This window comes from Chiloscyllium punctatum, chromosome 18 (assembly GCF_047496795.1).
Source record: "Chiloscyllium punctatum isolate Juve2018m chromosome 18, sChiPun1.3, whole genome shotgun sequence".
NCBI lineage: Eukaryota > Metazoa > Chordata > Chondrichthyes > Orectolobiformes > Hemiscylliidae > Chiloscyllium > Chiloscyllium punctatum.
The window spans coordinates 56,633,939-56,661,034 of record NC_092756.1 but is presented as its reverse complement, the minus strand read 5'-3'; the positions used below and the strand labels follow the sequence as shown (position 1 = coordinate 56,661,034).

Below are 27,096 nucleotides of genomic sequence, written 5' to 3'. Positions count from 1 at the left end.
GACTTGTTGTTAAATATTGCTGAGTATAAAGGATTCCAAAATGATAGAAGGGAAGGGAAAGGATGAAGGTAGAAGTATTGATTTTGATTAGCGTTAGTTAAGGAGTCCAAGAGAAAGAGGATCCGTCCAAGGACAGAATGAATTTGGCTGGAGCTACAGAACTGAAAGTATACAATTACACTGTGAGGTACAGTCTGTCGGCCAGCAATCATTGGAAAGGGTGGAGAGAATAAATATGCAGGGGCATTTGAGTGCGATATAATACTGCAGATTAGTTCTACCGAGAAACTTAATTTATCCAGATATAGACAGAGATACTAGTTGTGAAGAGTCACGATGGGCAAGTGTTCCTGGATGACATGGAGGAGAGCTGACTGCAAGATTATGTGTCCAGCCCAAGAGAGCATGTACTGTTGGTCCTGCTATTTGGGAAAGAGGTGGTGCAAGTGGATCCACTGTCGGTAGGGGATGGTTTTGGGGCACAGCGATCATTTTATTGTAAAGTTCAAGATGATGGTAGAGAACGATATGCAATCATTGAGATGGAGAAACATCGGTTGCTTGAGAGCAGCCTTCAATGGGGCATGAATGAAGCTGGGAACTTTTCAATAAGGCCAGTGAAATGGTAGCTTTATATAGTGTGAACCCAGTCAGGTTGAGCAGGGATTATGGAGATGTGGCTGCAGTGTGATCACGACTGAGAATAGCAAATTTACCGAATTTGTGGAAATCTAACACGCTTTTCATTGCACCACAAAGTTTGTGAATTTGAACCACACCAGAATTGGAGTTTAGTTTAGTTTTCAGCAGAATTATTGATTGTTGTGCTGATTCATCGCCAATTCCTGTCTTCTGGAGTTCTTGTCCCTGCAACTGACCAGAGGCAATTCCTTACCTTCTTGGTTGTGAGTTTTTACGGAATCATGATCAGACCAGAACCAGATGCCCACTCGCAAAACCTGCAAATTTCGTGCAGAAACCCATTGTCTCTAAACACATTTCCCTCCAAATGCCCAGAAATGTTCGATTGCTAAAATGTCTTTATCCCGTTCTGTGACAGGATGTTGTGGATGAGCTGGGTAAAGACATTGACGTGTTTGGTCAGCCATGATGATATCAAACGGCGGGTAGGACACGTGTTTGGAATAGCCTTTTCCTGTTCCTGCCTTTCTGTGCTGTTTCTTACAGTGGGTTTTAAAAATTAACATGATGAGGACAATGTGAATCTACACTACGGAATATCAACGTCCTCCCTTTTTCACCACCGCTCTCAAAGCCAGAACAGACAGCTCCTATTGTAGCTTTAGATCAGACAGTGAAGGATTCTCTCAGGTGCTCTGTCAGACTGCATGCTCCTTCGCACAGGTTTCCAACTGGGTACATGGAGCAAGCAAACTGTATTGGGATTCAGGGACAGATTTCCATTCTGCTGGGCTGTAGTTCTGGTCACGTGAATTTCTGTCATGCTGAGACTTTCTGTGTATTCTTCCTACTTTACGATCTAAACTGTAATTGAATTTTTGTTATTGTATTACATTCTTACATCTTCAATATTCATGCAAACTGTGCAACGTGTTCTTGGATGTAGGAATGATGAAGATTATTAATGTAAGCAATATGTTTCATGTAACTTGTATGAACTTTCAGAAGGAAGTTGGTGAAGTTTCATTAATTCGTATTCTGTGCTGATTGAAGCTGATCTTAGGAAAAGCCCTGCGACAACAACAATATAACATTGTCTGTAAACAACACAGGAACCAACGGAATCCCATTTTTCAATGTCGTGTATTTTTTAGCATTTTTTGTGTCCCTTTTGTATCCTTTTGGTGAACCTGATGCTTCAATAATCACAGGTTCATGTCAGTTTCACCTTGTCTGCAATAGCTTTAATTTCAGAACCAGACGGTTCAGGGAAATGAGGTCGGGTGATTGACTGAGGTACCAGTGGGGAAGCACATCACCACCAAAGATCCCACAGCGTTGTGGTCCAATGGTTTGTACTGCTGCCTTAACAGGGACTAAAGTTCGATTCCAGCCTCGGTGGACTGTCTGTGTCGCGATTGCACATTCTCCATGAATGTGTGGGTTTGCTCCGGGTGTTCCAGTTTCCTCCCACAGTCCAAAGATTGTGCAGGTCAGGTGAGTTTGTCATTCTAAATTGCCCATAGTGTATTTGTCAGAGGGGAAATGGTTCTGGTTGGGTTACTCTTCGGAGGGTTGGTGTGGACTTTTGGGTCCGAAGCGTCTGTTTCCATACTGTAGGGAACCTAATAATCACAGCAAAGTAGAGCAGTTGAGTTAAAGTTCCCAAAGTTCGTATAGGTCACATGACAGTTACGCTGTCTGTGGCTCAGTCGCGCAATTGGTCAGCGCCAAATACTTAAAGGTGCATAACATGCCAAAGTTGTAAGTTCAACGCTTATCTGAAGATGCTGTTACTGACATTTACCAGGGATTATTGAAGCATCAGACTGAAGCACAGTTGAAAACAATGCTGAGTAAATTAGCATTTGTTTGGAAATTCCAGTTTTTGACGTGGGGGAATGTTTTGCCTTTGTTAAACATGCCAATTATTAACAGAAATTCTGCAAATATTCCCCAGGTGAATATCCATCTGTGGATAGAGAAACAGGGGTGAAGTTTTAGCTTGATGACCTTCCTAAAATCGCTGACCCAGCACTGGATTACATCCTGGGAAAGTCTGTATAAATTGTTTCATATCATTCAATTTCCTGCAAGCTGCACAGCTCATTCAATCAATCGAAAGTATTAGATTTAACTCCTTGTGGAGTTTGACTGTTGTAAGTAAACCTGGTAAAGTATCTGGGCAAGTAGTTTTGCTTTTGTGAGGAACAAAGGGTCCATCTGGAATAAGGTTGAATCTTGACGCAGGATTTTTCAAGCGGAGATAAAAGAGTATTAAATGGACTCACTCCCCTTTCGGTTGATTATGACCAAATGTTCAAGACAACAGATGGCAATGATAATGATGTTTTACATCGACAGGCCAAATCTTGCTCACTCGAGGCACCAAATTATTACAGATCAGGTGAGTGGCAGAGATGATGATCCTTGTGGAAACGTGAGACAGTGAGAGAATTAATCCCACGCAGTTGGTCTCACTTTTCTCATAAACCAGTTAGTCAGCGGACTGAGCTAACCGTCTTCCATTTAATGTAGAGCTAAACCAAACAACTCAGTGCATTCAGAGTATATAATATTTAATGTTGAATGAGTTGCTGCACCTTCCAATTCCACCAGCTCTTCTCATCCTTAACATTTTCAGTTGCAGGTGTTATGCAATTTCTTTCCTATGAATGTTTCCATTTTGCATCCCCATCCAGGAAGTCCAGAATCACTGTCGCTGTTTCATTCTCCCTGTGGCTGAGTGGGTTTGCTCAGGGTGCTCCGGTTTCCTCCCACAGTCCAAACATGTGCAGGTTAGGTGAATTAGCTGTGTTAAGTTGCCCGTACTGTTAGGTACAGGGGTAAATGTAGCGGAATAGGTCTGAGTGGATTGCGCTTCAACGGGTCGGTGTGAACTTGTTGGTCCGAAGGGCCTGTTTCCAAACTATAAGTAATCTAATCTAATCTAATCAAATCTAATTCACTCCTTGTCTGCCTGCACTCGCTTTTCAAATATTCTTGAATCAGCTCCTAAAATGATTCTATTTCTGAAAATTCATCTCCGAATTCAATAACTCTCAGAATAAAAATACCTACTCCAAACTTCTTTATCATTTCCTGATGGGTTTGAAGTTCTAACGTCTCGTTTCCACTCACCTAAACGAGGGAATTTCCCTCGTATTTACTCGTAACAACTTCACATCAGCTGGATAACCTCTCTTCGGACACAACTAAGTCTTTCCTGATTTCTCCCGCATTATTCCTCATTCAATGCCACCATCCCATTAAACCCCCTCTTTTCGTTTCTCGTGGCTTTATCTCCCAGTAAACCTCATTTCCATCGTTTCGAACGACATGGTATCATGACCGTGTCATTCCTAACGTCTTTCTAGTCCAGGAAACACTGCCCGTGTCTTTTATCTTGTCTTTATATCCCTATATATTTCAACCTGAGAAAGGATGCTAGGTCCAATTCAATGAATGAAAGCTCACCACTAAGCTGTGCAAACTTATAACCGACACGGAAAGGTGGAAGCCATTTCAATTACAGCTGAATGGATTGGTTGCAACAGAATCGGGTCAAATCCTAGTTACATACATGACTGTTGTTCTTATAGTTATTTGTTCTCTACGTGGGCTGAAGTTACACAGTGAGGGATCAATCACTATTGCTAGTCATACATAAGGGGTTGGGTATGAAATACTGAAGTTGTGAGATCAGAGCAGTTTCTATTGACATAGACCATTCACTGTTCGAATATCAGTATTAGGATTTAGACAGAGAGCGATTTTGAACGAAATTTGAGCAGGGAAGTTTACTGCATGATGTAACACCAAATTGTGTGGTTACTTTGTTGTTTGACTAATTTGTGTGTTTTGCCTCTTTGGGGATTTTGAAGTTGTCCCCTCTATACAAAAGTTCAGTGCTTTTGTACCATTATACAAAAGATGCAGTACAACAACACCCAACGCTGTTTCAGTCTACTTGCACAGATATTGACCCCTGGAAACAGTACTGTGCACTCTCCTCGAGTCTGGAAAATAATTTGCTGCATTCCCGCTCTTATGGCTTTTTTCATTCCATCGGCTTTTGTTCTTCACGGAATCCGATTCAGCAGATATTGTCACTGAGTCATTTCTTTTTTGTGTTCAGATCATGTGAGCAGAATATCACAGTCCATAACACAGAAGTCAGACCATACTCAGGGAACCGTATTCTGCTCTTGGTCATATCATGAACACCAGGGAAAAATATCTATGCTCTTCAAAATTTGCTAACCTATTTTTCAGAAGCAAGATAAACAGTTCCAGGTTTCTGCTTTTGTTGTCACACAGACCAAGATTGTAAATGCTGCAACCAGTTGAGACTGTCCGCTTCCCACATCCATTTTCTCCTTAGGAAGTGTTCACTTGATGGTCTGAATTGGATTCTTCTAAAAAGAAGAATATTTTTATCCATTGATTTCTGGTTTATGGGCCACTCGGCTCCCGCTGGGTCTCTGTATATCGCACTGATGACAGCAGTTTCCAGCCCTCTTCCGCTTTTTTGTAGCAAGTACCTTCGCGGATGAAATCAAAAGACGTTCGCTGTGACTTTGTGATACTCTACCAATGGAAACAGCTCTATCAATGGAGGCAGCTCAGTCCGCTGGGATGGGATAATTTCTGCAGTGTGTCCTGCGGATCAGACACAGTGCATTTTATCATTCAGATCATACAGAGTGAGAGCGCTCGAAAAGGCCAATTGTTCACTCGTACCTGTGTCAGCTCGGGAGTTACAAAATATGGGTTAAAGCGGAAACACTGGGGATTGGATCATGTTTCAAGTATTTACGTGAGGCAGGAAGCAGTAAAAGATACACTGTGAAGCGATTGGGATCTGACTACAGGAGCAGCAAATAGGTTGTACAGCGCAGAGGAGAGCTTTGAAATATTGAATTCTGATTGATGGACAGATCATGCTTTCACTAGGCCACGCTGTTGCAGAAGATAATATGTCAGTGTCTCTCGGAATTGTGATGTCGCAGGCAAATATCACCGTTACTTTGCAGGAAATTCCTTTTTCCAATGTGACGACAGTCTGTATGTAAAATAGCTTCAATATTTAATCCTTTCTCATAAATAATTCCACTCCATCTCAGTGTGTTCAATTGTCTTCTTTCTAATTTACCTGTTATTGTGCCTGCATCGAAGTTGCCTTGCTCCTTCTGCATATCTTTTACAGTCTGGGTGATGTGATGCATTTGTACTGATCCACCTTCTGACAGAATTTTCCACTTCACTTCAGCCCACCCTAAGTTCGCGATCTGATACCATTCCCGTTGTCTGGGGGTTAAGCGCTCGTCTCAGACCCAGACTACCCTCACCCAAAATAAACACAAAACTCAGACACACTGTGATCACTGCAATCCAGGGACATCTTCACTCCGAGGTCATTGGTTATTCCTCGGAGAAAGTTCGGACCGCAGATGCTGGAGATCAGAGTCGGAAGTGTGGTGCTGGAAAAGCACAGCAGGTCAGTCAGCATCCGAGGAGCAGGAGAATCGACGTTTCAGGCATAAGCCCTTCAACAGGAATAAGGCTTGTGAGTCGGGACTGATAGATAAATGGTAGGGATTTGGGGTTGGGGGAGATAGTTGGGAAAGTGGTGGTTAGATGAAGGTGAGGGAGAAGATGATAGTTCAGAAGGAGCCGTGATGGAATGTGTCCTGAGGGCAGTGCCAAGTTTGAGGCTTGAGACTTGAGGCAAGGGAAATGAAGAAACTATTCAAATCCACACTTATCCCGTGAGGTGACAGGGTCACAAGTCGCAATGTACGGCGTTCGTCCTCCAGGTATTGGGTGGTTATGGTTTGGCGCTGAAGGAGGCCCAGGACCTGCACGTCTTTGACGGAGTGGGAAGGGGGAGTTGAAATGTTCAGTCACGGGATGGTGAAGGTGGTGGGTGCGTCGTCCCAAAGATGTTCTCTGAAATTATCTGCAAGAAGGTGTCCTGTCTCCCTGATGTCGAGGAGACCACACTGGGTTCAATAGATGCAGTAGATGACATTGTAAGTTGTACGGGTGAATTTCTAACGGATATGGAAGGATCCCTTTTGGCCTTAGACGGAAATGAGTGGAGTGTTGTGGGAGCTGCTTTTACCCTTCCTGCGGTGGCAGGGAAAGATGCTCGTGGTGGGGTGTGTGTTTATTGGGGGTTGTAGACCTGATTAGGGGTTCGTGGATGGAATGGTCTTTTCAGAATGCTGATAGGGGTGTGGAGGGAAATATATACCTGACAGTGGGGTCTGTATGGAGTATGCAGGAGTGGTGGAGTCTGATGTGTTTTATGCTGAGTTTGGTTGGTTGAAAGTTGAGGACCATGGGATTCAGTTCTTATTGCGGGAGGGGTGGGGTTTAAGGGCGGTTGTGGGTGAAGTGGCGGAGATGCACTGGCGGGCATCGTCAACTACGTGGGAAGCAGACCAACTGAGAGTTTCTGAGGTGGAATTGGTCATACTGGGAGAAAATACGCTCGAGGCGGAGGAATTAGGAATAAGGGATGGTGTTTTTACACGAGGTGGGTTTGGGGGAGGTGTCGTCTTGGTAGCTGTGGGAGTCGGTGGGCTTGTAATATATGTGTGTCATTGGTCATTCGCTGGAGACGGTGATGGACAGGTCCAAGAAGCGGAAGGGAGTTGCCAAGAAGATCCAGGTGAATTTGGGTTCTGGGGGAAAGGTGTTGGTTGGTGAACTGTTCAACCTCCTCGTGGGAGCAGGAAGTGGGGCCAATGAATTCATCAATGTAGCGGAGGGACAAGTGGAGAGAGGTGCCAGAGTAACTGCGAAAGATGGACAATTCCACATATCTGACAAACAGGCAGGCATAGCTAGGTCACATGTGTGTGCCCATGGCTATTCCTTTGGTTTGGAGGAAGTGGGAGGATTGGACAGAAAAGTTGTTGAGGGTGAAGACCAGTGTATCCAGCTGGATGAGGGTATCGGTGTAAGGGTACTGGTTGGGATGGGGTGAGATGAAGAAACAGAGGGCTTGGAGACTTTCGTCATAGCTGATGCATGTGCACAGGGACTGGATCTCCAATGTGAAGATGACGCGTTGTGGACCAGGGAAATGAAAGTCTTGGAGGAGATTAAGTGCATAGGTGGTGTCACAAACGTAGGTGAGAATTTCCTGGACTGGGGAGACAGGAAGGTATTCAGGTAGGAAGAGATGAGTCAGGTTAAACAGGCGCAGGCAGAGACAGCAGATCTTAGGAAGGAGGGAGAATCGGGCATTGTGGGGTTCATGGACAATGAGGTTGGAGGCTGTGAATGGGAGATTCCCCAGAGATGATGAGATTATGATGGTCTGGGAGATTATGTTAGCGTATACCCCACCTCTACGACGAGGTGGCCGAGAGGTTAAGGCGATGGACTGTTAATCCATTGTGTTCTGCACGCGTGGGTTCAAATCCCACTCTTGTCGCTGTTTTTGGATTATCACAGCTGTCGTATTGAAATTGGAACTCCAATGGTTAGTTTATCTGTATCGACCATATTATACAACCTCAAAGAATAATTTGAGACTGATGCCTGAACTGAACGAAATGTAGACTGATTTGGGATAATGAAAAGGAACGCGATTTTCTTTTCCAAGTCAAGTTGCTGTGAACGTTAATATTATGAAAGAGATCCAGGGAAACGAAATAACGAGAGATGCGATGTACATGTTTAATGCAATGGGATTCATAATGAGTGTTTTATCACATGAAATCTGGAGCAGGTTGTGTAGATGTGATTCATCTTGCTGGTAAGAGCACAGAGACACACCACAAAATAATAGAGATATTTCAAAAGGTGCATGGGGTGGGTGTAGCGGCACAGAAAACTGGCTGTGAATGCACAGTAGAGAATTGCCGATGTGGGTACCGTGCATTGGCACGGACAGACTTACACATTGGTCTCGCCCTTTCCCCCTTGCTCTCGCCATTGATGAATACTGGATATAAGACACAGATAAACACGAGATGTGGGAAGCAAGCTCCCTCTCGTTATGCGCACACTGGATGCATCACACTGAACTATGAACAACTGGAGAAATCAGCATGTTAGCTGCAGGAAGTGAACGTAAACTGTGCATCAATAACCACAGATTAATGCAGCATAAACATCTAACGTGTCTGTAAACGAATGTCATTAACAGACGTTTCGTTCTAATACCTAACATGGCTTTCGTGGGAAATCATGTCTCACAAACTTGATTGAGTTTTTTGAAGAAGTAACAAAGAAGATTGATGAGGGCAGAGTAGTAGATGTGATCTATTTGGACTTCATGGACGACTGATTAGGAAAGTTAGATCTCATAGAATAAAGGGAGAACCAGCCGTTTAGATACAGAACTGGCTCAAAGGTAGATGACTGAGGGTGGCAGTGGAGGGTTGTTTTTCAGACTGGAGGCCTGTGACCAGTGGAGTTCCACAAGGATCGGTGCTGCATCCTCGAGTTTTTATAATTTACATTAATGATTTGGATATCAGCAACAGAGGTACAGTTAGTAAGTTTAGAGATGACATCAAAATTGGAGGTGTAGTGCACAACGAAGAGGGTTACCTCAGATTACAACAGGATCTGGCCAGATGGGCAAATGGGCTTAAAATGGCAGATAAATTTTAATTCGGATAAATGCGAGGTGTTGCATTTTGGGAAAGCAAATCTCAGCAGGACTTACACAAATAATGATAGGGGCTTGGGAATGTTGCTGAAGAAAGAGACCTTGGAGTGCAGGTTCTTAGCTCGTTCAAGGTAGAGTCGCAGGTAGATAGGATAGTGAAGATAGCGTTTGGCATCTTTATTGTTCAAAGTATTGGGTACAGGAGTTGGGAGGTCATGCTGCGGCTGTTCAGGGCATTGGTTATGCCACTGTTGGAATGTTGCGTGCAATTCTGGTCTCCGACATATTGGAAAGATGTTGTGAAACTTAAAAGGGTTCAGAAAGGATTTCCAAGTATGTTGCCAGGGTTGGAGGATTTGAGCGTTAGGGAGAGGCTGAACAGACTGGAGCTGTTTCCTCTGGAGCATTGGAGGCTGAGGGCTGACCTTATATATGTATACAAAATTATGAGGGCCATGGATACGATAAATGGACAAAGTCTTTTCCCTGGGATCAGGGAGTCCAGAACTAGAGGACATAGGTTTAGTTTGAGAGGGGAAAGATATGAATGAGACCTCAGGGACAACGTTTTGACACAGAGGGTGGTACGTGTATGGAATGAGCTGCCAGAGGATGTGGTGGAGGCTGGCACAACTGCAACACTTAAGAGGCATTTGGATGGGAATATGAAGAGGATGGGTGTGGAGGGATATGGACCAGGTGCTGGCGGGTGCGACTAGATTGGGTTGGGACATCTCGTCGGCATGGGCAGGTTGAACTGAAGGGCCTGTTTCAATGCTGTACATCTCTATGACCACATTTCAAGGTGGATTACAACAATACCAATTTTATTTTGAAATTGAGATCTATTTCATCATTTTACACAGCGAACAAGTTCAATTTAAATAATACAAACCACGTTCGCTCACTCGGAATAAAAATGTGATTTTATTGTAAACATTGTCCTTTTTAAGGAGCAGTAACTCAACATGAAAAATAAGATGTAATTTTTATTGAACATACGTAAGTTAACACCATTATCTTATTCGCATTGACTGCAATATGCACATGCTAAATAAAGTTTAAGAAAGAAAGTATTTTAGTATGATTCGGTGGTGATGAAAAATACGATTATGTTCTCATGGTGCGGATATTCCACCAATGGCTCCAGTGGTGGAAATGGTCAGTGGGCAATATTTCGATGATGGTATAGAGGTGAGGGAGCTGCCAGGGATGGGAGCTCCCACCTCATCTGGAGCAGCGTCTGTAGACATGGACCAAGGGATCATTGCGAGATCAGTTTGATAGCTATACCCTCATCTGGAGCAGCGTTTCATGACATGGAGTACCAGGGAGCATTGGGACATCAGACTGCGACATCAATCTCATTTGGGTCAGCTTCATTTGACATGGAACAGGGCCCTTTGTGAGATCAGTCTGGGAGCTCCACTCTCACCTGGAGCAGCATTTAATGACATGGAGCACCATGGAGCATTGGGACATCAGAGTGGGAGATCCAATTTTACTTGCAGAAGCTTCTATTGACATTGAGCAGCAAGGAGCAATGGAACGTCAGGTTGGGAGCTGCAACCTCACCTGGAGCAGCTTGGATATACATGGAAGAGGAGGCAGTATTGGGATATTAGGCTGGGGGAAAGGATATTCAACCAATTTAATCTGAAGTAAAATACGTTTCAACACCTCAGATGTAAATTGATTTATGAAGAGTCTGTCGCGGGAAAAAAAAGTATTTAGATATTGAAGGCAAGTCCTGCAAATATTCAACTCAGGAAGATGCATTAATACAGAGAGAAATGCGAGTGATATTTCAGGTCTTTGACTTTTCTTTTCCGACAGACTCTACACTGGATTACATCACCAAAAGGACTTTTTCACTCATTTCATGTTACTTAGTTTCCTGCAAATACGAACAGGTCAATGACGTAATCTAAATGGGAAAATTATGGGAAATGCGATGTTGTCATTGAGTTTACCTCGAATTATAGTGGAAATGCAGCAAAATAAGTTGAAATTTTCTCGATCAGAAGTGACCTCATTGATTGACTGATCAGATTGTGAATGAATGTTTTATTTGAGGACAATTTGAAGTGAATCAGTGATGGTGATTATCTTTGTTTTTTGTTCACCTTGGGACTGTTACTGTTATTGCTCATGTCCTTGTAAACACCACAGCTCTGCAGCGTGTAAAATCTCAGCTGTGCATCTGGCCAGTGTTGCAACCATTCGTACACCTGGCTACGGATCAGATGGCTATAGGTTCGAAATTTACTTGGCGCAAGCGCATTGTGGAGATTCACAGCACATCAAACCTAATTTTTTTGTTACACTGAGGTGCATAATATTTGGAATTTTCATCTCTACGAACGAAAATTATTTCACTGTCTTCGATAAGATAAACATTACCAAGGACAATCAGAGTTATAAAATCCCACAGCACCAAGTTGCATCGAACAGGCGTATTTGGAAGCAACAGCTTCTTCATCAGATGGTTGACAACTGTTGGACTCTAATCTGGCTTTGCGTGATTTTCAAATTTGTCCACCCCAGTCCAACACCAACACTTCCAAGTCAGGGGTACCCTCGACACCACGAACGATCCGTTAAAGTCCAGATGATCTTCCAAAAGATCGCGCATGTTGACACATACATCAAGTTTCGGCAGAAAGACACCCACCAGATGAAGGAACGGCTCTCTGAAAGCTCGTGCTTCCAAATAAACCTGCTGGACTATGCCCTGATATTGTGTAATTTTTAACTTTGGCTACCCAACTCAAACACTGGCACTTCCACATCATAGAGAACATCAGTCATGTCCCAGCGCTGTCAGAGAAGACAATCCTGGAATAGCAACGCACATTGTTCATCGGTACCTTTCATTTTCAGACACCAACCCATTCAATCGCTGCAGCTTCTGTGTATTAAAAGCATAGAAAAGAAATCGCTGAGACTCAGTTTTGATCATATTTTGAAACTCTTTGGGAAGTGGACTCAGAGGAGAATGAAGAATGAACTGTCTGACTGCGCAGGGAGGAGGAAGGCACTTTTCCCTTCTTAGATGAGCTGGGGTATTGACTGATCTAAGGCATTAAACAGATTCCTGGTAGACCTGCCCTCTCTTCATCAGGTACAAAAAGTCCTGATGTCCTGAACGGTAATGACACCCAGGCCACTCAGTGAAAGCGCCGAATACTAACCACTGGTTCACCAGGGATGAGGGCAGAAACTGTTGCACCGTTTCTTCATAACACAGTTTTTAAAATTGTGTCACTGCAGATACGTTTCCCCTCAAAAATAAATGAATTATCAAGTGTTTACAGCACAGAAATGGGTCCCATCATCTTCCTTCCTAGCACCTGGTCTGTAACCTTGTAAACTCTGATGTTTCACGTGTTCATCTCAATGCTAATTACCCTGGAACGTTTTAATCTTGTAAGATGCAAGAAATGGGATTGAAGTTTGAGATGGGGAAAATATGTTCACACCCAGTCGGGGAACTGAAGCCCATTTTTACCCACAGACTGAAGCACGCAGGCACATTTCCACAAGAGTGAAACAGGCCTCGGGAGAAAACAAACAGAAAGTAAGATTTCGCCCCCTTGGCTGATATTGTCCAATTTCAGACTTCAACACCAGTGTCTGGTTACAGCAAAGAAAGGAAGCATTCAGCCCCTCCCGTCCCAGCGTTCCTTGCCCATTGTTTCCCCATTACTCTGTAGTTCATACTGCCTCACCTCGTTCTTGCAGCAAAACTAGATCGTTGCTCACGCCCGCTATTTCCTGTCCTGCCGAACGGTTTTCCTCAAGTTCTTGGACTGAAAAACAGGAATGGGATATTTCAAACACTTTTCTAGTTTACAAGGCCAGTGTTATCACCACTGAGCCAGCACATTGCCAGCTCAGAGATAAGGTCTCATACATTAGAAACTTCAATGCAACGGATGATTGGTTAGCCTCAGTGTTGTAAGGCAAACAACAAGACTGGAATAGAGCCGAGGGCATCATGCACAGAAGGATGGGAGAATAGAATGATGAATCTCTTGGTGTCCAGGGTGGTGTTCACAGAAATCTTCCCTGGTAGTATATTGATGAGGTTTCAATGCTTTCACTGTCATGGCTTGTGAAATGTTAACGTTTACATTAATCGATATGAAATACTGCCTGATCTTTCGAAGCAGAATGATGTTGTGCAGCAGTCAGAAGCGCTTCCCTGTATGTTACAGTTCCGCATCAGCAACGTCAGCTGCAATTGCCTGACGTTCAATCAGTTTAAATCAAGAACGGAGAGGGCGTCACTAAAATGAAAGGGGAATGGTGGTTTGTGAGAGTTAACTACATGCCTCGTGGAGCCAGTATCAATGTCGATACTGAATATCGGTTCTCCTGTTTATCTTGGTATACTGACCCTACATATCAATTACTCATATTATCTGCCATTTGTGTTGTTCTTTGTTCATTGCACCTCGGTTCAGTGTTCCCGGGGGACAAAGCTTTTTTTAAATTCGCACATTTTTCTCAGGTCGGTTTTGCAGTTTCATGTTAAGGCCAACAATTTTAGGAACATAAAGACACCATTCAGACCATTAAGTCTGCTCCGCTATTGAATGGTTTCATGTCTGATCTGATAACCTTGAACTGCACTTTCTTGCCTTTCCCCATATAACGCTTGATGTCTTTGCTGTTTGAAGATCTGCCGATCTCAGCCTCATTACACCTAATGACACTTCCTCAACAACCTTCTGCTACAAGAAAGTCCACTGATCCAGAACTGTCTGAGAGAATAAATGCTTCTTCATCTCTGTTTTAATTGTGAGATCCGCATTCTAATACGAAGTTATAAATCATACAACACCAGGTCATAGTCCAACAGGTTTAATTGGAAGCATTAGCTTTTGGAGAGCTGCTCCACTATCAGGTATTGGTGGAGTACAAGAGTTATAAGATACAGAACTTATAGCAAAAGTTTACAGTGTGATGTAATTGAAATTATGCATTGAAAAATATCTTGATTGTTTGTTAAATCTTCTATCTGTTAGAATGACCACGTTAGCTTCACTTCTTTCTTATGTAATTTGCAAAACTTTTTTGAAAGTCACATTCTCAGGTGAACCTTAACAATTAGTGTCAGCCCCGATAATATTTTGAAGGTGTTAGCCCCTGTGTGCTGTGTCCGTGCCATAATGTTTAGGCTGACGCTAATCTCGGCACAATGGTGAGCACTGCTGCCTCACAGCGCCAGAGACCCAGGTTTAATTCCCGCCTAAGGCGCATGACTGTGTGAAGTTTGCGCATTGTCCCAGTGTCTGTGTGGGTGTGCTCCGGTTTGCCCCCACATTCCAAAATGTGCAGGTTAGGTGAAGTGGCCATATTAAATTGCCCGTAGTGTGACGTGTAGGGGAATGGATCTGCGTGGGTTGAACTTCGGCGGGTTGGTGTGGACCTATTGAACCGAAGGGCCTGTTTCCACTCTGTCAGTAATCTAATCTAAAAGAAATACCACGCTGTAGGCAAGGATATTTTGAGGCATGGTACATTGGTTAAACCGAGCAAAGGGTACAGCAACAGATGAATGGAACTGCACATCAATCACAGACATTTGTGCCCCTTCGCAGCTGGAGAGCACTTCCGTGGTCCAGGACATTCAACCTCGGACCTTCAGGTGACAATCCTCCAAGGCAGACTTCGACACAGGCAGCAGCTAAATGTGCCCGAGCAGAGGCTGATAGCAAATTTCGGAACCAATGGGGATGGCCTCAACTGTGACCTTGGGTTCATGTCACAGTCCAGGTGATCCCAATGCCCTATCGACACACAGCGACCCTCCTACACACACACACACGCATATATACGTTTGTGGGGTGAATTTGTACTTGCAAAATTACATTGCACTTTGATCAAAAAGTGCATGAATCCAAGTCAGTCTCTGTTAACTCATTTTATAAAATTAGAATCAGTCTAAACATTATGGAACAGACAACAGCACACGGGGGCTGACACCAATTCTTAAAGCTCACCTGAGAATGTAACTTTAAAATAATAAGTTTTGCGCTTTATAAATGAAAGAAGTGAAGCTAACATGGTTATTCTAACAGATGGGAAACTTAGCAAAAAATGAAGGTATTTTTTAACGTACAATTTCAGTTACATCACACTTTAAACTTGCGCTTTAAATTCTGTGTCTTACAACTGTGTACTCCACAACCACCTGATGAATGAGCAGCAGTCTGAAAGCTAGTATTTCCAATTTTACCTGCTGGACAAGAACCTGGTGATCTGTGATTTTCACATTTGCATACACTAGTCCAAAACCTGCATCTACAAGTCATTCAATCCAAGGCATTCTGGTCACAGAACCAACCTTTGTGCATTCAACTTATTAAATCCTTGAAAAAACCTTCACGTTTCAGTCAGCATTATTTTTGTAGGACTGAGTCTGAGCAGGCAAAGGCAACTGCTTTCAACGTTTATTTCCATTTGAATTCATCTCCGATATGAAATTCTCACTGACTCTGACAGCACTGATATCTTTGCTATTTTGTAATGTCAGGAATTCATGTTCAATTTACGACTTTCATAAGGAACAACAAATATTTTTCCCTGATTGGAAATCAACGTTGGGAAATAGCAGTGAGAGAGCTGAATTTGAACACTTTCACAACAAGGAAGACATATGCAAGGTTTGCAAATTTTCTGGGTGACTTTGTTTTTGACTTATTAGTTCAGTTGAAAAATGACAGTCATTGTGTTTTTAAAAGCATGGCGAATGGCCCTTCAGCCTATTGCATCATTATCAGTCATCAAACATCTCGTTTGTAAACAGTTTCCAGCACGTGACTTGTCGTCTGGTGTGTTCTCACATTTCAAGTCTTCAGTTAAATTGTTCTTCAATTTCTTAAGTGCTTAATTTGAACAAAAACACCTCTGTGAACTAACAGTTCTGAGAGTGAAAATCTTTCTCAGAGCCGTTTGTCAGTTTTCCTCAAGATGCTGCGGAAAATCTTTCTGTACTCACATTGGAATTGGTTTACCCTGTTTCTTCTTCAGCTTCCTTCTTCTTTCTATTAAATGGTTTAGATTCCAATACAGACACAAGGTGCAGGTTGCAGAAGTCACGTGTTTGTACTTTCACTGACACTGTCTCGGCAGGAGCTGCAGTTCTTCCCCACGCTGATTCAGACAGCACTGTCCTTCCTGTGGCATGTCCCATTGAAAATGGAAGGACAGGCATTAATAAACCGCACTTGAGAAATTAGCGACAGTTTTAAAACATTTGCACTGCCCCAGCGAGGAATTGAGCTCCTATCTCCCGCAAAACATGCGGTGACACTAACCACTATACTACCGAGGACAACAGTTTCAAAGGAGACCCCTCAGCCCGTTGTGATTCAATTTGTCAAAAACAACCGCTTAACGACTCGAATCGTTTATCCCATAGCTTTGTACTATTGGCAGAACATATTCACATCTGAATATTTCTTCAGGTTCTCAGGGTTCCTGCCTCTCTGACCCTTACAGTCAGAGTGTTGCAAATTCCAACACACGCCGACCTATAACGCTTTTCCACACATCTACTTAAACCTTTCTGTCTTTCTCATTAAATTTCTACCCACCACCCGTGATCGATCTCTCCGTCGATGGGAAACGTTACTTTCAGTCTACCTTATCCATACCCTTCATTATTTTGTACATCTGAACCATGCCTTCTCACAAATGCCTCTGCACCGTGAAAAACAACCCCAGTTTGTCCTGTCTCTCTTCATGAACAAATCTCTTCAGCCTAGACACTATCCGAGTGAATCTCTCCTGCACCTTTCCCAGTGTGATCACATACCTGGACTCCTGTCAACTGCAGACAATTGTCTAGGTAGAGTCAAATGAACCTTTTTTTACATTCTGCATCAGCATGCGGTGTTGATCTGCAGCATATATTGCCGAGCAGTCTGGAGTCACATGGAGGCCAGAGAAGTTAAGGACGGCAGATTCCTTCCCTCAAGGCCTTTCGTGAAACAGATGGGCTTTTCAGACAACGGGTTCAGCGGTTCCTTAAGTGGAGATATTTCTTGCATTTCTATTCTACCAGCGGCGTGGTGTGGTGAGAATCGAACCGGTCTCAACAGAATGTGACCTGGCCTTTTGTGTTAAAATCCAGCAATAATACCAGAAGGCTATTGCAGAAAGCCGTCATAGCTGATCTTTTCCAACAGAGTCTGTTTTCACCAATTATTCTCTCTGTCCATTTATTGAGTCTCACGCTCCAATAATCTCTGGTCCATGTCAGTAAAAGCTGCTCAAAGTGAATTGCTCTCACAGCCACGATATCCAAACGGATCGAATGATTTGAAGGTGCCACTGAAGAGATTGGGGCATGGTCGCCCAGCAACAGTGAGTGCAACGGCACAGACTGGATAGTATCAACGTGAAAGTTTATGTTAGATTGTGCAATGCCTCAGTCAAATGGGACGAGGGACAGAAAAGAGAGTGAGGGCGAGTGGGATGGAGGGACATCTTCGAGAACTTTTGGGTTTAAATCCTGATGCATGAAACGCTGAAATATCAGAGAACGAAATTCGATGGAAAACAAATCATCACATTGGAGAACATTATCATGTAAAAGCGAGTTATTTCTTACCGTGTTTCATCAAAAGTAAAACTTTGAGAGAACTGACCGCTATGATGATGTGGATTCGATACGAAGTCGCAGCAATCCCAACGCAGAAAACGAAATACTAAATGGTTGCAGCACTCCACAGACCGCACTTCCAAACTGCAGCCACTGTGGTAGCAGAGGAAATGTCAGGAAGAATACACAATATCAGGACTAAATGACAGGCATGTGGGAACTGGGAATGGGCTGAATCTTTAACTTTAACGTCCACAGAGTCTGGGGAGATTCCATGAATAAGAGTACTGGAGAATGGGATTAATGAAACCCTCCAAACTCATGGGACAGTGCAGGATATTGTTGAAACGTTTGCTTCAATAACATTATAGTGTAACATCGGTACTCCATCACTTTGCCCACACAAGGCAGTACCAACTGCTGCAGGCATTCACACTTAATTCCAGTTCCAGACCCGGAATCAGGGAAACTGTGTGAAGCAGCCACGAATATCCAATTGGACGTTGGGATGGAATGACAGGAGAGGGGCGCGTGTATTTCCGAGGTTGAGACTGCTCCAGGTCAAAAGCAGGGCGGAAGGGAATACTTGCCCCCATTTATTACATTATAGCCAGAAGCAGGACATGTTGTTGATACAGCCGATTGGCGCATCTGAAGCGTGCTGGACCTTTAAATTTGGGGTGGAAATGTTCGAAATTTCATTTTCCTATTTGGATCAGTGTTCTTGACATTGCCAGTAGCAGCTGCTTATGTTTGCATCATCTCAGGATCAGCGTCTTGTTCCCAGTAAATTCTGCAACCTGGAGAAGGTGGTGTTGTGGTTATATAATAAACGAGTCATCTTTGGGGACTCAGACACGGAAGTGGTCATGTTAAAGTTCGAAGAATAAAACCTGGAATGGAAGCCTGACCTCAGGAACAGAGAACATGCCTTTAATTTCCTGCAATCCCATTCATGCATGACACTTATACAGGGGATGCTACCATCTTTACCCAATCCTGCCTACTTGTGACTCCAGGTGCAGAACAACATGGCTTACCCTTAATCCGAGAATGCCGACACTGTGGGTAGGCTGGCCATTCGGCCCATTGCAGTCGAAACCAACCCTTCAAAGCACATCCTCTCAGACCCACACTCCATACCTATTCCGTTCCCCTTCATTTCCCATGGCTGATCCCAGTAACCTTCACACCTTCAGACTGTGGGAGGAAACTCACACAAGCAAAGAGAGACTGTGCAAACTGCAAGCAATCTCACAAGACTGGGATCGAATCCATGTCTCTCATGCAGCGAGGCAGCAGCGAATCAGAATGAACAACAAATGCTGTCCTGACCAGGGACATCCACACCCTGTGGGTGTATCAGGAAGAATAAAAACACATTCACAACATGGACAACAGGACTTACCGTCTGCGTGGACATGATTTGAACCACTCGTTTTATCCTGGGTAGATACAAAGACACCGATATCACAGAGAAACCAGGGCAATGCGGAATTCAAATACCTGCTGCAGTGGAAACTCATTTACTCAGTCAAACTGGGGGCAGACTGTTCAACAGTCCCGTGTGTGGGAAAGGCTCAATGGCCAATAAAATCTCCAGCGTAGCCAGCAAGATTACATATACAAAACGGAGGTCAATTAAACCGTCAATGCTGCTGTTAATCCCAACCAGCTGCCGGTTTCATAGCGTCAAAGTCATAGACTCACGCAGCATGAAAACAGGCCTTTCACTCCTTCCAGCTCATACTGCACGTAATGCCAAACTAAACGAGTCGCATCTGACGGCTCCTGTAATGGCTCAGGGTTAATGATGCCCTGGTAATATTATTACTGCATTGTTAATATGACCGTCCAGATATAATCCTGTGGACACGTGTTCAAATCCTGGCATGGCAGATGCTGGAATTTTATTTCAATAAATACCTAGAGCTGATGAGTCTAATGATGATGTTGAATCAGTTGTTGTAGATCTGATTCACTAATGCCTGATAGGGAAGGGAACTGTCATACTTATCTGGTCTCGCTGGCATATGACTCCAGATCCATACTATCGTGGCTGATTCTGAACTTCCCTCTGGGCAATAAATTATGTACTAGGCATGAATACCTTTTGTTAGCTTTTGTTAATCCCACTGATACTTTCCAACTCATTTATCGATCGAAATATCCTGTAAATATTGTAAATGTACTTTCATTCATCACTGCCTCAGGAAGTGAATTGCACACATAAACCATCCTCTGCTAAAAAAAAAGCCTCTCATGTCTTATTTTAAATCCCTCTTTTCACTTTAAACAATTGCCCGCTCGTCTGGAAGTCCCCCCTCCTTGGAGAAAAGACAGTTACAGTTAACTCTAGCCAGACTCTCAATAATTTATAAATTTCTATCAGGTCGCCTTTCAAACTCCAGTGCTCGAGTGAAAATATTCTCAGTCTATCCAGCCTTTACTTATAACACAAACCTTCCCCAACAGCCAAACGCTGGTATCCCTGTTCTAAACCTACTCCAGCTGAATAATTTCCTTGCTATTACTGGGCGACAAGAACTGGACACAGTATTCCAGAAGACGCATCACCCAATGTCCTATTCAACTTCAACATAACGTACCAACTCCTGCATTCAAAGGACTGAGCAACGAAGGCAAGATGACATTTTTTAACCATTCTGTCTAGATATGAAGCAAACTAAAATGAATTATGTACTTGCATTCCTGGACACTGTGTTCCACAACACGATGCAACGCCCGATCATTAATTGTATAAGCCCTACTCGTATTTGATGCAGCAAAATGCAATACCTTCCATTTATCCAGATTGAACTTCATGTGACATTTTTCGGCCGAAAGACGCAATGGATAAAGATCCTTCTGGAATCTTAGATCACCTTCTTTACAGTCTCCTATTCTGCTGTCCTCTGCAAGCTGATGAACCATGGTTTCGATGAGTTCTATTGTTTTCTCATATAGGTCAACGATTTTTAATTATTTGTCGTGGCCATCATTTCGCAGTTTGCAAATCATGTGACAATTAAGTCATGTCATTAACCATGAGGAAGAAAGCCATAGACTTCAGGGAGATTGGAAACAATTGGCAAGAAAATGTGCTGAAAGGAATTCAGTCCAGTGAAGTGGGTGATAATGAATTTGGGGAGGAACAATGATAAAAGTGTGACTGTTAACAGTAACAAAGTGAAATTGGAGCAGGCATTCACGAATGTTTGAAGGTGATTGAACAAGGGACCAAGTGGTCTCGATGGGTTGGAGATACTTTCTGTTCTTGACCGCAGGTGGGAATATAAGAGCAGGGAAATGATGCTGAAACTTTAGCAACGGCCTATTCCAGATCAATGGACAGGGGAATCAGACGGACGGAAGTGCGTACTGCAGGTGCTAGAAATCAGAATCAAGATTAGAGTGGTGCTGAAGAAGCACAGCAGGTCAGGCAGCATCCGATTTGCAGAAAAAAATAACGTTTTGGGCAAACGCCCTTCATCAGGAATAAAGCTGGGAGCCTCGAGGGTGGAGAGATAAACGGGAGGACTGGGACTGGGAAGAATTTAGCTGAGTGTGCAAGAGGTGGATAGAAATGGGGTTAAAGGTGATAGGTCGGAGAAGAGGGTGGAGTGGATAGGCGGAAAGGAAGATAGACAGGTGGGACAGGTCAGCAGGATGGAGCCAAGTTAGAAAGTTGGAACTCGGATGAGGTGACCGTGGGGACATGAGGAAACTGGTGAAGACCACGTTGATGCCCTGGGGTTGATGGTCCCGAGGTGGAAGATCTGGCGTCAGGTGGTGAGGGAATGGCGGTGGCGGAGACCCAGGAACTGCATGTCCTTGGGAGAGACGGGGGGGAGGAGGGGAGGTAATTGATGTTTTTGTTTATGGGGCGTTGGAGTTGAAAGTTGCGGGTGACCTGGAAATGTTCTCTGAAGCGCTCTCCGAGAATGTGTCTGTAGTCCCCAATGTAGAGGAGACCACATGGCAAGCAACAGATGCAATAAATGACAAGTATGGAAGTGCACATGCACATTTAATGGATGTGGAAGGCTCATTGGAGCCTTGGAAGGATGTGAGAGGGAAGATGTGGGTGCAGGTTTTGCAATTCCTGTGGTGGCAGGGGAAGGTGCCGTGAGGGGAGGGTGGGTCATTGGAGGGCGTGGACTTGACTGGGTAGTCATGGAGGAAACAGTCTTTGTGAAAAGTGGACAGGGGTGGGGAGGGAAATATAAATTTCCCTGTCAGTGCAGGAATTGCAAAACCTGCACCCACATCTACCTCCTCACCTCTGTCCAAGGCTCTAATGGAGGCTTCCACATCCATCAAAGTTTCTCCTGCACTTCCACACGTGCCATTTCTTGTATACGGTCCTCCAGATGCGGTCTCCTTTAAGTTGGAGAGAGGAGATGGGTTCTCACGCAACACTTCAGAGAATATCTCCAGGATACCCGCAAGAATCAACCCCAGTGCCCCATGGCCAAACATTTCAACACCCCCTCCCACGCTCCCAAGGCCATGAAGGTCCTGGGCCTCCTGTATCGCCACTGCCTCACGACCCGATGCCTGGAGGAAGAAAGCCTCATCATCCTCCTCGGGACCCTTCAACCCCATGGCATCAATTTGGACTTCACCCGTTGCCTCATTTCCCCTCCCCTATCTTACACCAGTTCCCACCTTCCAGCTCAACACCGTCCGCCTGACTTGTCCCACCTGTGTATCTTCATTCCCACCTACCCACTCCACCTACTTCTCTGACACATCATGTTCACCCCCGCCCCGCCTGCATCCACTTACAGCACTCTCAGCTACCTTCTCCCCAGCCCCACCCCCTTCCCATTTATCTCTCCATCCCATGTGCTCCCAGTCTCATTCCTGATGAAGGGCTTTTGCCTGAAACGTCCATTTTTCCTGCTCCTCAGATGCTGCCAGACCTGCTGTGCTTCTCCAACACCACTCTAATCTGGAGGGGAGTCAGTTGATTGAGAGGGTTTTCAGGTATTTTCTATTGTTGACCACAGGCTGTGGATGATAGCAGAACTTTAGCAACCACCAGTTTAGGGAACAGCTAAAGGACTGAGCACAAGTCTGGTCACCGCATAAATCAACATTTTTCTTAAACTTGTACGATAAAAGGTGGAAGGCTGAAGTATGCAACTTTGCCCATCAAGACCGTTTCACCAATGAGTTTCTCACTGATTCCTTTCCAAGTCAGAGTGCTATGGGCCTTGGAGGGTAACTTGAAAATGGTGGCGTTTCGTCGCATCTTCCAAACTTGTCCTTATAGTCAGTACAGCTGTTGAGCTTTGAAGGTTGTCAAAAACGCCCGAATGACTTACTCCAGTGCATCTTATAGTTGGTGCACTCCGCTGCAATTGCGTCTTGGTGGTGAGGGGAATGAATATTGCAGGTGTTGAAGAGGGTACACTCAAGTGACTGCATTGTCGTGGACGGTGTCCAGTTCCTTAAGTGTTATTGAAGTTATACCCATCTAGGCAAATGGAGAGAGTTATATTCCACGTCTCATTTGTGCCTTGCAAACGATGTAGGATTCACGGAACAATGAGTTGAGTTTATAATCAAAAAATGTCTCAAGAACATGTTGTTGTTGTCAAAGTGTTTATGTAGCCAGTTTTGATAAGTTTTTCCCGCGAAATAATAGCTCTATGGACGATTACACGGGGTAATTTGTTTTCAGTAAAGTTGTTGAATGTCAATGAGATATGATTAGATTCTCATTTGTCAGAGTGATACTTACTGTATTTCGTCCTTGTGTGGACAAATCTGATTCCAGCGGCTGTCTAATTTCAAGATCGAATTCGCGTCTGTGCTTGAAATTTCAACCGTTTCTTCACATAAATGTCTCCACCTGCCTTAACAATATGTAGGATCGCTGCAGGGGACAGCAGAGATTAATGAACATGTTGTCAACACTGGAGAAAATGGAGCTTCGTGGAATGATTGGTTAGGCTGGGATTATTCTCCTTGAAACAAAGGAGACGGAGGAGAGCTCTATAATCACATAGTAACCTTTATAAACATTCAATATTCATGTGATCTTGACAGGGTAGATACGGGCAGGTGGTTCACCCTCTGGTATGAGGAGAGCACCAGAGGACATGAACTCAGAATTAGGTGTTGCTTATTTAATTCAGAAATGGGGAGTAATTTCTTTGCTCAGGGACCAGTGAATCGGTGGAACTCCTTGCCGAAATTGTTGTTGAGGCTGAGTTGTTGTGTACTTTCAAACTGTGCCAGACAGATATTTAACCAGAAAGGCGATGAAGCTTTGTCGAGGCAATGCTGGAGAATGGAGTTGAGGATTATCAGATCAGCCATGAGTTCGTTGAATGGTGGAACAGACTTGATGGGCTGAATGGCCGATTTCCAATCCTCCATCATTTGGTCTAACGCCCTATTTTATTGATATGTTTAGAATTCTGAGGGATGGGATGAAGTGATAGAAAAGGTTTCTCAAACTGATCAGACAGATCAGGAACTAAGCTCATAAGTTCATGAACAAGAAATGTTCTGTGGCCTGGATACAACAAATGGCACTGGGCACACCACAAATGGGTATGTGCAAATGTTGTGATTGCTAAAGAAAATTGGTGGATCTAATATTGTTGCCAACTTGGTGATCACGCTGGATGATGGATCGCGGTATGATTCACACAGCAAAAGGTTATGAAAGAATGAAAAATTCGTTTCATTGGAAAGACTTTCTGCGGTTTCAATTCAATTGACTGTTTAAAATACTGATCAGAACTTTGTGTGGAGTATTACATTAAAATTCACAATCCCACTGGATAAACTATTGCACCCGATCTCTCCTTATTTGTTCCCCTTTCATTCGATGTAAATTCATAGAAAGTCAAGATGGAATGAAAGGAGGAAAGAAACGTTGCCCTCCTTTTCATTATCCCAATGTAACTTACAACAGAAACAAATTGCTTTACTTCGAGGCAAAAGCAAGATTTTCCGTCCAATGTATCCTAAAGATGCGAGGCACAAAGGGAAATCACAGCTGCGTTTCATAGAAGTAACAGCCAGAGAAGGGTTCAAATCCACACATGCGCAATGGAAGAGCAACCCATCGCCTGAACTCCTGGGAGACTTCAGCCCATTGTAAAGGGGCTCAAATGTGACCCCGTCAAGATTACATATGGTGCTCCTAGGCTGTAAGAAATTACCTGAGCGGAATCGAATCCACACCATTATCTTTCTGCTTTCGACGGAATAATAATACCTGCAAAATCCAAGAGATTCACCATGTCCTTGGAAGGAATACCTTGTCCTTGATTTATTCCAGGTCGGAACTGTCTCAGAACGAACCAGCAAACATGAAATTCCCGTCACATTCACACGCACATTTAGTCTTGACGCATAATTTCTTCTGACAGTTTCTCTCTCACGTGAAGAAGTATATATGGAGAGAGAAGTGAAGGTGATGTTTTAGCTCGATGGGCTTTCTCATATGGCTGAACCTGAACTGGGTAAAATTCCCAGAATGCAGTTTTGTTCGTTTCGTTTTATTAATTTTGCTGCAACTTCACTCTGTTCATTCCAATGATCGGAAGTGAATTGGACTTATATGATTAGAACGCTCAGTGTTGTATTCAATTATGTTCGGAATTTATTTCAGCTTAAAGAAAATACTGATGAGAAAAACAGAAGGGTAAGCTACAAAACAAGATGCCAGTTTTGATGCTCAGTTACTTTGGCAGATTTCAGTGTGTATCAAATGAACCCAACATCATGGCGATCGTCCTCCAACCTTTAAGGCATGGGGTTAAAGCAGGAAATCGATCTCGAAGAGACTGGTCACTTCCTATTCATTATGAAATAGCTTGCCTTGACAATATGCCAAATCTGCTCAGTTCCATTTATAGAGCTTCATATGGAATATTAATAGAAATCTTTCGAAACTCTGAGGTTTTTTGCTGAATCTTACTCAGCTGCAGACGTTTCTGATATTTCTTTGCATCTGAAGTCGTACTAATTAGATACTGTTTCCTCGCACCTTCTACCCCCCACACCCCACTTTTACACTTTCACCTGGCCGCAGGCTGTCTCTCCCCTGGTGAAACTCACTGCTTGTGTGTCTCTAAATGTGCCTTTCCAAATATTTTGGAAACTGATTCTCTGAGTGACAGAAATTCTGCTCCCATCATTTATTTGTCCTACATCGATGGTTTTGAAAGCCTGACATTCAGAAATATACGAACTTGAAAGAGTGAATTTTCCATATGTTTACTCTGTCCAAACCTCAATCACGCTGGAAAAATTCCATTCGGTTTTCCTTGGTTCAGTGTCAAATTTTCCAAAACACAAATAAATAAAACTCCATCCCCAATATACGCCGTCAGCATCGTCTCTAATGTCTTAGCGACCCAGTAAACGCTGGCAGTGTCCTCTCTGATAGAATCACAGATTTCTAAAATGCTGAAAGTGCAGTTCAGACAATCAGGTCGGTAGGGAGACTCTGAACAGCATCGCAACCAGACCTAGCTCCCATCTCTATCCCTGCAGGCCTCTGGCTTGTGATTTCAAATATACCTGCTGGAATAAAACCTGGCATCGTGTGACTGCTGAACTTATCACTGCGTTCCCCATGGCTAACTCACTTAACTTGCTGAATTCACTCCCTGGACACATCAGCGCAATTTAACAGGCCAACCCACCTAACCTACAGACTTAAGAGCAGTGCGAACCACTGAACAAATGCACCATCACATTGAACACTATCTGTATCATGTGCAATGGCTTTACACACTGGCAGCTCCGCCGAGTGAAAGCAAGCTGCGCCCACCAACCCGAATTCAATGCATCCAAACGCGGTTCACCGCTGTACAACCTCAGTAGTTCTGCTGGAAATGTTTCTGCACTCAGATCTGAATGGGTTTATTCTGTTTTCTTCCTCAGATTCCTGCTTTAAATAAACATATCAGTCAGGAACATCTCTATTACATGGTTTTCATTGCAACACAAACACAATGTGCAGTTGGCTGAAGTTACGTGTTTGCACTTTCACTGACACTCTCTCTCCCCAGGAGCTGCAGTCCTTCCCCAGCTGATTCAGACAGCACTGTCCTTCCTGTGACATGTCCCATCGAGAATGCAAAGCCAGGCATGAATAACCTTCACTGGGGAACAGAGCGACAGGCTTAAAACATTCACGATGCCCCCAGCGGAGAATTGAGCCCTG

At 43.7% G+C, this 27,096-nt stretch overlaps 1 non-coding gene across 1 annotated transcript; it reads left to right on the top strand.

Moving 5' to 3' along the window:
* Positions 1-8,010: 8,010 nt before the first annotated feature.
* Positions 8,011-8,092, top strand: trnan-guu (transfer RNA asparagine (anticodon GUU)). The gene has a single exon. It is a non-coding gene; the product is annotated as a tRNA-Asn (tRNA).
* The last annotated feature ends 19,004 nt before the right edge of the window (positions 8,093-27,096 follow it).